This window comes from Spinacia oleracea, chromosome 5, assembly GCF_020520425.1.
Source record: "Spinacia oleracea cultivar Varoflay chromosome 5, BTI_SOV_V1, whole genome shotgun sequence".
Lineage (NCBI taxonomy): Eukaryota > Viridiplantae > Streptophyta > Magnoliopsida > Caryophyllales > Amaranthaceae > Spinacia > Spinacia oleracea.
Genome location: NC_079491.1, coordinates 70,327,770 through 70,337,178, shown reverse-complemented (window position 1 = coordinate 70,337,178; position 9,409 = coordinate 70,327,770). Strand labels below are relative to the sequence as shown.

Sequence of the window (9,409 nt, the reverse complement as noted above, 5' to 3'; positions counted from 1 at the left end):
GGGAATTTACACAAGTTTGGATATACAGAATTTAATATACTACTCCGTACATACTAACTGATATTGAGGGCTATCATAGAAATCAATTCCTACTGCTATAGAATTTATATTTATAGAAATATTGTTATAGATTTTCCTATCAGTATTTATGGCACGATTACAATGTAATAATTTATAGCAAACGAAGACTTTGATTCACATGATAGTAAAACATTTTCCATGCACGAATAACTAATAAGGAATCAAGAATATCAAGTCAAAGCAACACGAGGTGGATGGATAGTACTCGTGCAAAAGATTAGATATGGAACATATTATGCATACAGTAAAATAGAAAGTGAGATTAGGTGTATCTGTATGAAGAAACATAGAGTTTGTATCAGGAAATATAGATGTTATAACACCGGACCTATGTCTTGTAAATTATTGCATGGACAAATTACCGGGCAAATCTTCTTTGGCAGTGAGCTGATGTTGGTGTTGTGGAATTACTCTGAAGCATTTAGCAAACAACTGCCAACGAAGAGTTGCCCAGCAATACATCCATGCACTTGGTAGCTCGATATGAAAATGTGAGGTAAAATCCGTATTTATAAAGAGTGCATAAAATCAATATCATTGCAGTAAACAGCATATTCCTAGGACAAGCATGGTTTACTCAATCTTCCAACTACATAAGCAAGCAAACCTAAGAAATGATGTTTGATCCTGCCCATCCTGGAAAAATGGAAAATCTAGATGGAAGCACAACACTTTCTATTCAAACAGGATATTCCAGGCACATCCTATGTGGTCCTGTTTTTGGCAAACCTTTAGGCTCTAATATACAAACACTGGTTGTAAAAGGATCAGTTCTTGTGTGCATGGAGAAAGTTAATCAGACATAAACAAACATTATTGTGATAAGCTCTAAGTGAGCATGAGTGTATAGACCTTGGTTTACAAAGCCGTGTAACAGGTTCGAATCTCTAATTAGCTTAAGATATCTTCTTCACAAACAAATATGAAACGAGCTTAAATGAGTTTAAGTAGCATCTGTCAGTGCAAATACCAAGCTAATATTGGACATTATGCAGAAACATCTTTTAATCCCCTTATGTTTATGGGTTATGGATAAAGTTTAAATTAAGCAAGTTTAAATAATAGCCATTTTAGAAACAGTCACATAAGAAAAATATGTAGCAAGTTAACAGCTTCATGACAGCAATAGGGTACTAATATTAATATATAAAAAATTCTTGTAGTATTATAATAGGCATATCCAAATCTTAGGAGAATTCTATAGTTCAACAACGTGGATCATTGGACTGAATACGGTTTTCTAGGGAAATCATTCCTAGGAGAATTATGTAGTACATGCATGGCATAAGGTTATTAAATGGAAACTTTTCTAGCATATGCCCTTCCTTATGCATATCCAATGTCAAAGTTAAAAGTCAGGTGCTAATGTGGTATAAATATTGTTGTGGGGTTTCTCCATTGAGCTGATTACAAGGAGGTAACTGGTCTAGCACAGCAATCTCCGGTCCGACCTGCAAAAGATGAATAAGTAAGGGTATTTAGAGAGAGAAAGTAAAGAGAAGCCAGAGCACAATATTTTAGGTGGTTATTATGAGTAATTGAATGGTCCCTGTCCCTTGGGATTTGGAGTTTTATATAATACTAGGTTATCAAGGAGTGACCTAGAATTCCTACAATGTGATTGGTTGTGCTTTGAGGACAGGACATGTGTCCTCTGCCTTGAGCCGCCATATTGATAGATGACTAAATTGGCTTTTTGGGCCATTATGCATAATGACAGGTTTGGTAGAATGCCCTCAATCAAGCTGACCTAATTCAGCAGAACGCAGGACCACGTTATGGTCGTGATTCAATGCCACGTGTCTTGTTTGTCAGGTTGATAAAAGGTAACACGGAGGCAACCGTTTTCCATGTAGGATGGCTTACTGGGCAAAGCAAAGGCCATGTGTCACATTCTGATTGGCCCAAGTGGCATGGTAACTTTGGCCACAACAAATATGATATGGTATGAGACCCCAGTTGAGGCCATAGAAAAAAGGTACGTAGAAGTGGTGCAAATTCTCTGTTCAGGCAAAGAGAAATTCTCCAAGTTTCATCATATTGATGATTAACATATGTAATTAAAGGGACGAGCAGATGATTTAGCTTAGAAAAAGATGTGGTGACGGTGAATAACAGTGCAGTTCTTCCTTGACATGTCATCTGCAAATCATGCACACACAAGCATAGTTCCAGTCATGCCAAGGAAGAATCGCCCTGCAATTCACCAGTACAAGTATTTCATAACTATATAGTAAAACTATGAGGTATTGTGTATTTAATCTGTACTTGTCTATCCCTTGCAATTAATCTTATCCTAGTTTCAACTGTCAAGTGTTTCCTGCATGCCATAGTGATCTCCACTTCTCTGTTCTTTGCAGGTAAATGGTTGTGTTTTCTCAAACGATTGGGTCATTCAACTTCAGTTTAAACCCTGAAACTTAAGATTAAGACATTGGGTGTAACTCTAATCAAATACGAATCAGTGAATTATTAATCCAGATAGTCTATTGTAATCATTCTTGAGACGTTCATCCTGAAAAACATTCTGTATTAAATTCTACATGGATCTCAAATTCATATTTTATCTACCTTGCCACCAAAGTAAAAGATCATTTGAAATACATCCATTTAGTTTTAGTTACACATTGTGAAGCTCTAGCATGATTAAGCTTCAAAAACAACAGACACAAGCTCAAATCCAAAACAGTGAAGCAAGAAAAACACATACATGTCTTTGATAATATGACGTTATTGCTAAGGTTCTCCTCTGATTCGCTTCAGGCATCTTCAGCAAACACAACCCTTGGGCTTGGGAACTTTACAATGTGTCATCTGAAAAACATATACTTCTTATTGAATAAGAAATAAGAGCTATAGTTGAAACAGTACTTTTTCCATTCATGTATTCTTAACATAATTAATACCTAATGCCCACTCTATGACAGAAATTATAGCTTGTGAGACATTTCCATCCTCATTTTGACTATGCAGCAATGACTAATTAAACCAACTACTTGAAATCTAGGACTGTAATATAATGAAATGACTATGAAAACCCATTTTCATTTCTTAATAAGGAAAAAAGAGAGGGAAGAAACTTACGACAAATGCCTTAAGTAAACCAAGTAAACAAAAATCTCCCAAGTACAGAAACTTTGTTAAACAGAAGCTGGAGACGATTTTCTTTCTTATCGGGAACTTAAGATACTTGTGTTAGGAGGAGAGGACAATCTTGAGGGAGGGAACTGTATACTACTCATTATACCAACCTGTTTGACAAGTATACAAAAGATAGCACCAACATCCAAATTTCTCCGTAACCCAAAACTTAGTTAAACAGGTTGTAACCTTAACCCTGTGACAGCAGAGAGATTGTTTTCTAATTATACTTTATCAAAAAATTCAATACCCAAGCATGCTACATAAAAATAAGACAGGATCACATACTATTATTATCTATGTGGTAAAGACTGAAAATGAATGGCTAGATAATAAGTTTATGTGGTAAGGTAAATTTCAAAGCGATGATTAAAATGCTGACAACTACATGAACAAACAGAAACTAATACAGTATATAGATGCTGCTATTAAACTCAACCAGAAATAAGAGGGGGGGAAAAAGGACTACACAACTGACCTACATACAACAGGGTTCCGAATATTACATTAAATTACGCGTCTACTCCATACAGTAAATTAAACCAGGTTAGTGAAGTAAACCAGATCAAATAAATACTGATTTTAAATGACCTGTTGTTCTGACAGTCTAAAATTTACAAGTATGTGTTTCCTTGTATCATGCAATGAGAAGAAAGCATTGCAAGCTATGATTTGCATGGCCGAATTGCCGGGCAAATCTCCTTTGGCAGTGAGCTGATGATGTGAACTGTATGTAAATTACCAGATCAGAAACCATCTGCCAAAACGAATTTGCCCAGTAATACGTCCATGCATTTTCTTACTCCACTCAATAAACTAACTTTGAGGGTTGAAATTACACAGTATATATAAGAGGATCAGTTGTGACCATTTGTCATGGAAAAAGCATATTCCTGCAAAGAGTACTGTAAGGCTGGGCATTTTTCTGCAAATAAAAAAAACATCATGAACATTTTGGTGATTATTCGAAAAAGAAATATTCCAAGCACATCCAAAACTCGGCGACCTGAAGTCCAATTAGAGTCTTTGAACACATTGAGGCACATTGCCAACTGCATTAAAATGTTCTCTGGACAAGAATATGCAATTACATCATAGAATCAATTAGCTATATCAGTTTCCATTGAAGCGTTCCTCAGTATTCCGCCGTCAAATGGATGGTTTGCCAATTATTTGCTCTCAGTTTTTGCCAATTACTTATATACCTATTCAGACCATCAAAAACATAATTACCTATTTAGATTTTTTTCCTTGTTCAGTGTGTTTTAATAACCTGCTTTAGTTGCACACTTGTATAACTAATCACAACTCATAAAACAGAAAAGAAGAGAGTTGGGGGCTGAAATGTGCAATAGTATTCAGAACTTTGCAGAATTTTGACAAACAAAGTACAAAATATAATGAACCTAAAAATAGATAACAACCAGCTTTAAGCGCAATTTTGATCATACATTGTTCTCCCCACTTATCATGGAGAAGGACTTTAATGTACACGTACATAAGTGGAACATTTTACTATATGTTCTTTTATTTCATGATTTTTTGGGTTTGAACTATGTTATTTGGGTTTGAAATATATGTTATTTGGATTTGAACGATATGTTTGTTTAAAAACGTGGTGCACAGTAAGCATTGTGTAGCCAGGTACATAAACTACATATTGGCCTAGATTGTCCCAAGCATATATTGTACTTTCTTTGGCATATCCAAATAAAGATCTAAATCAGTTATTATATTCTCCAATGTTTGTGACAACTCGAGCTTGATTGTCTAGTATAAGGGATAAAGAGATGGTATATATAAATAATATTTGGTTGACTCGTTTGATCTTCAAACACAATCTTTAATAACAGTAATTTTAAGCATAAAGAGACATCCAAATCTGATAAGTTCAACAGGAAAAGGGAAACATCAACCCGTCAACAACAGTTTCAGATTGTAAAGACCAGGGAATGTAAAAAGAGATCCTCAAATGGAATAGTCTCCAAGCATATGCTATGCCTTTTCCCACAATACCTAGTATATATATTAGAACAAAGCGGCATATTATACAGCATAAACCAGCTTCTTAATTTTGTGGCAAGTCGAGCATGTAAAAACAGAATAAAACAGCAGATGTGGGGTTAAGGAATAAACCTCATTTTTCTGCATGCTATTTTGTAGAACAATTCCTTATCTTGTTTGAGAAGTCTTACACAATAAGCAGTTTTACAACTCCAGTTGTCCAGCTGCCAGCTATCTGCATGATTATATGGCTTGATGTACAAAATCAATGTGGTAATAAAATGTATCAGGCTAATTAAGCTTTTTCATCACAAGATCAACATAAAAGATGCAACAATAATCTATATTTACGGCTTCAGGTACACAAAGGGAATTCAGACCTGTACAAGGGCAACTTTGGGATACTGATATCTATCGCTGAGTCAAAGGGTAGGGAGCTAGGGACCATCACACCACTACTAAGTTAAAGAACATTAGGTCTCACCATAATGCCTAGATGCACAAAAGGAGCAAATGGAGTTTAGAAAGGAACATCCTTTGTATTTTTTCAGCATATGCTCTTTATTTTGCACATTCCCATTAAAGGGTTTAGGTTGAGTAGTTTAAATAGCACTCTCACTTAATCCCCTGTAACAAGCAAGAGGAAAGTTGGAAAATGTGGGCTTGGTGAATTACAGTGTGATTCTCCTTTGGCATGCGGACAATGCATATGCATAGTTTCCGCCATGCCAAAGGAGACTTGCCCTGCCATTCACCACTACTATTTAGTTGATTGTATTCATCACAACAAAAAAAAGTTACAACACAGTATAAGTTTCATCTAATTGCTGCTGCAATGGTCCTGGGAGATCAAGATGCGTAAACTTATCCGGACTTGAGACTTCAGAGTACGAGAGAGACTATTTCAGAAAGACAAATCGGGGAAATAGTGTAATAAATAACTGTAGGTGTTCATTTGTTCCAAACTGATTGTAATTATGCCATATTATTCTTAATAGTTTTCTCTTTCCCCTTTTCTCTTTTTCGGGTCCATTGGAAAAATAATGGTAGCTGACTCTTTCCTATCAAGAGGTAGAACTCATAGAAGTATTGTGGTTTATGAAAATCTCGCAGCATCACCCAGTAGAAGTCAAGTAACTAATCTCATGTAGGTTTATTGTCATGCAAGAAACTACAAGTCAGTAATGAAATCAGCGTCACTTGAAAAATCAAAGAATAAGTATTCCTGGTTAAAATGAATATTGAGAAACGCCAAAAGCTGTAAAATGGCTAAACATTTCACTGGTTGATCCTCAAATTTGATACCCGGTATAGACAAACTTAAGCCGTGAAATAATGCTGCAAGTAGCTGAAAGAAGAGACTAACAGAAAAATCAATTAATATATTTTTGCAAAAAGAATATCCAATCGTAAAAGGGGGAAATTTAGACCCACTTCAGCATCAAAAGGGCTACTCAACCTAAATTGTCCCAAGCATATTGGCATATCCAAAAAAAGGTCCAAATCTGTAAACATATTTTCAAATGTCTGTGACAACTCGAGCTCGAATGCCTAGTACGGGGGCAAAAAAATTTAGTATTAATTTACCTATTCTAAGTCAACTCTAATGTATTTTCATTACATCCATCATCAGTTTCATATTCCCTTAATGTCATTGATCCTTTTGGCAGGTGACTAAAGAAATCATAACTACTAACAAGGGCCACTAGAACTTGTAACTGAAAAGTCTACGCTAGTCAGGAAGGCATGTCATGCTTTTCTGAATATTCTTTTATCATTTATGTTCTGATAATTACCCAATTTAGTAAGTTCCTAACATCAATGAACCAAGTTGGTGACTTTTATTACCACGCCCAAAGTGTTAATGCAACATGATCAACACAGCTTTATCAAAGTACTTTGTTAAACAAAAAATAAGAGTGGCATTACACAAATTTCATACAAATTCCCATATAGTGGCTTCATCTTAAAAAATGATAGTAACCATCTGATTTTACGACCCTTTCATATGCACCCCCTTACCCTTCAAAGTTCAAAGGCCACAATAAGTACTTTGTCTAGGACCAGTTGAAGAGGCATCCACCCCAGCCCTACACATCCATTTGAAAGAAACTTTTGATTTAAGCATATGTGATGATCCAATGGCATGTTCTCTGCTGCCTAAAATTATCCTAGCCATGCTTTATAATGTAGAAGAAAAACTTAAGCAGTCTTTTTATCTCCTCTCAGTTCCTGATTATATGCTTTTGGCAAGGTTGACGGTTGACCTTTAGGACAACATGGAATTTACCTCTGCAGTTATTATAGTAAAACACCAGTTTAAGAAACTAGAATTATCCAACTGAGTTAAGTAAGAAGAGTATCATGCCACATCGAATAAAATTCTAATTAGCCAACATCAGATTTCATTAGGGTACTTATCGTTTAGCAGTGATTTTTTCCTTTTTTACCAGATACTGATCAGTACAAAGACGTACGTACCTTATAAAACAGTAGGATTAGGGTAACAATTCTGAAGCACTTTCATTTAACTGAAGCTTGTTTTATCAGTCTTGCAACTCTTGCCTCAGTATACATCTAAAGACAAATTAATTTCTGTGGAAGACAAGATCAACAATGAAATAACATTAGACATGTTTTAGCATCCCATCAGTAAATTCATCGAACTGTGTTAACATAATTTCATGCAGAAATAAATTGAAGTGCTTAAATCTTAACAGAACAAGAAAATTATGAAGTTCAAATGGTTCCTTGGTGATTCCCAAGCCAGTTTGAGGACCAATATTCCAGTAGTAAAAGTAAAAGTAAAACTACTTCTGATATTTACAAAGCATATGCCACCCCTTTAGGGCATATCCAATTTAAGGGTCTAATTGATTAGCATATATAAAGATTTTCAGGGTTACCTTTACCAATAACATGAAATCCTTGAAGAAAAAAATTGGTGCTTGGTGAATAACAGTGCGATTCTCCTTGGGCATACGGACAATGCACATGCATATCATCTGATGTGCCAAAGGAGAATTGCCCTGCTATTCATCAGCATGATTAATTTAAGTTCTCTGCATATATAAAGATTTTCAGGGTTACCTTGAACAATAACATGGATTCCTTGAAGAAAAAAGTTTGTGTTTGGTGAATAACAGTGCGATTCTCCTTGGGCATACGGACAATGCACACGCATATCATCTGATATGCCAAAGGAGAATTGCCCTGCTATTCATCAGCATGATTAATTCAAGTCCTCTGTCAATGCCAAAAGGAAGCACAATCATTCTTTTGACATTTCTAACAATGTTACATCTTTCTTTTGACAGGCGTCTCTCTCTGATATATCATCTTAAGAAGAGTTCGTCAGCCTGATAAATGTTGCTTCTAGGAATGATAGTTTTGCAGGGGCAGCTTGCGTGGCGCATCAATATTCCTGCTAACAACCAAAGTTTGCACAAATTTGTAGCTTTTGATTACTGAAGTGGTTGGAACATATAAGTCACAAGAATCTAGCATTTTAACTTGTTTAAATGTGCAATGCATGGAAGGTAAGATCATCATCATTATCATTACCCCATTGCATCAAAGAGGCTCCTGCAAAAAGCGGGGTAAGGGGGGTCGTGTGTACGCAACCTTACCCCTGCAATTGCATAAAGGTTGTTTCCAATTGCAAGGAAGGTAAGATGTTTCGAAAAATTAATTTACGATTTGTCAAAATATAAACATTAATTATTAAATAATACATTCCTAAATCAACTTATCCTCGGAACGCTTCATACAAGTTGGGACTAAAAATAGGTCATAGATTCTGTTCCGACACCTACATTTTTCAGGACAGTAAATTCGACATTATAAGCCTTTTCTATCATTATACACTTCATCTGTTTATAAATTATACTTTTGTAATGAATGCATTTCATTTCATTACAAATTTCTAACAAAAAATCTTGAACTTGCATAGAAGGACACAGACACTTACCTAGTTATTAGTTACCTTAGAAAAATGCACAGTTTCGGCCAACTTCAACCGCTCAGACGTCCATTGTTGCAATTACTCTGCGTTACTGTTTTTGTTAATGAGGGATTCAAAAATCGGAACAGAGTTGATACATTTGATCATGTTGGCGGACATATGAGCACTCATAATAAACCTTTGGGGAACCTAAATGAGTTCAAAACTGCAAGGGTTACA

The 9,409-nt window shown here is 35.5% G+C and overlaps 1 long non-coding RNA gene across 2 annotated transcripts; it reads right to left on the bottom strand.

Annotated features, from left to right (window-relative positions):
• Positions 1 to 1,243: 1,243 nt before the first annotated feature.
• LOC130460608 (uncharacterized) lies at positions 1,244 to 8,647 on the bottom strand. Of its 2 annotated transcripts, XR_008920465.1 has the most exons (5): positions 8,317 to 8,647; positions 7,708 to 7,821; positions 5,359 to 5,461; positions 2,792 to 4,147; positions 1,244 to 1,532 (listed from the first exon to the last, which is right to left on the bottom strand). It is a non-coding gene; the product is annotated as an uncharacterized lncRNA (long non-coding RNA). The 2 variants fall into 2 exon arrangements; XR_008920464.1 differs by having other exon boundaries at positions 2,792 to 5,461.
• Between the last annotated feature and the right edge of the window lie 762 nt (positions 8,648 to 9,409).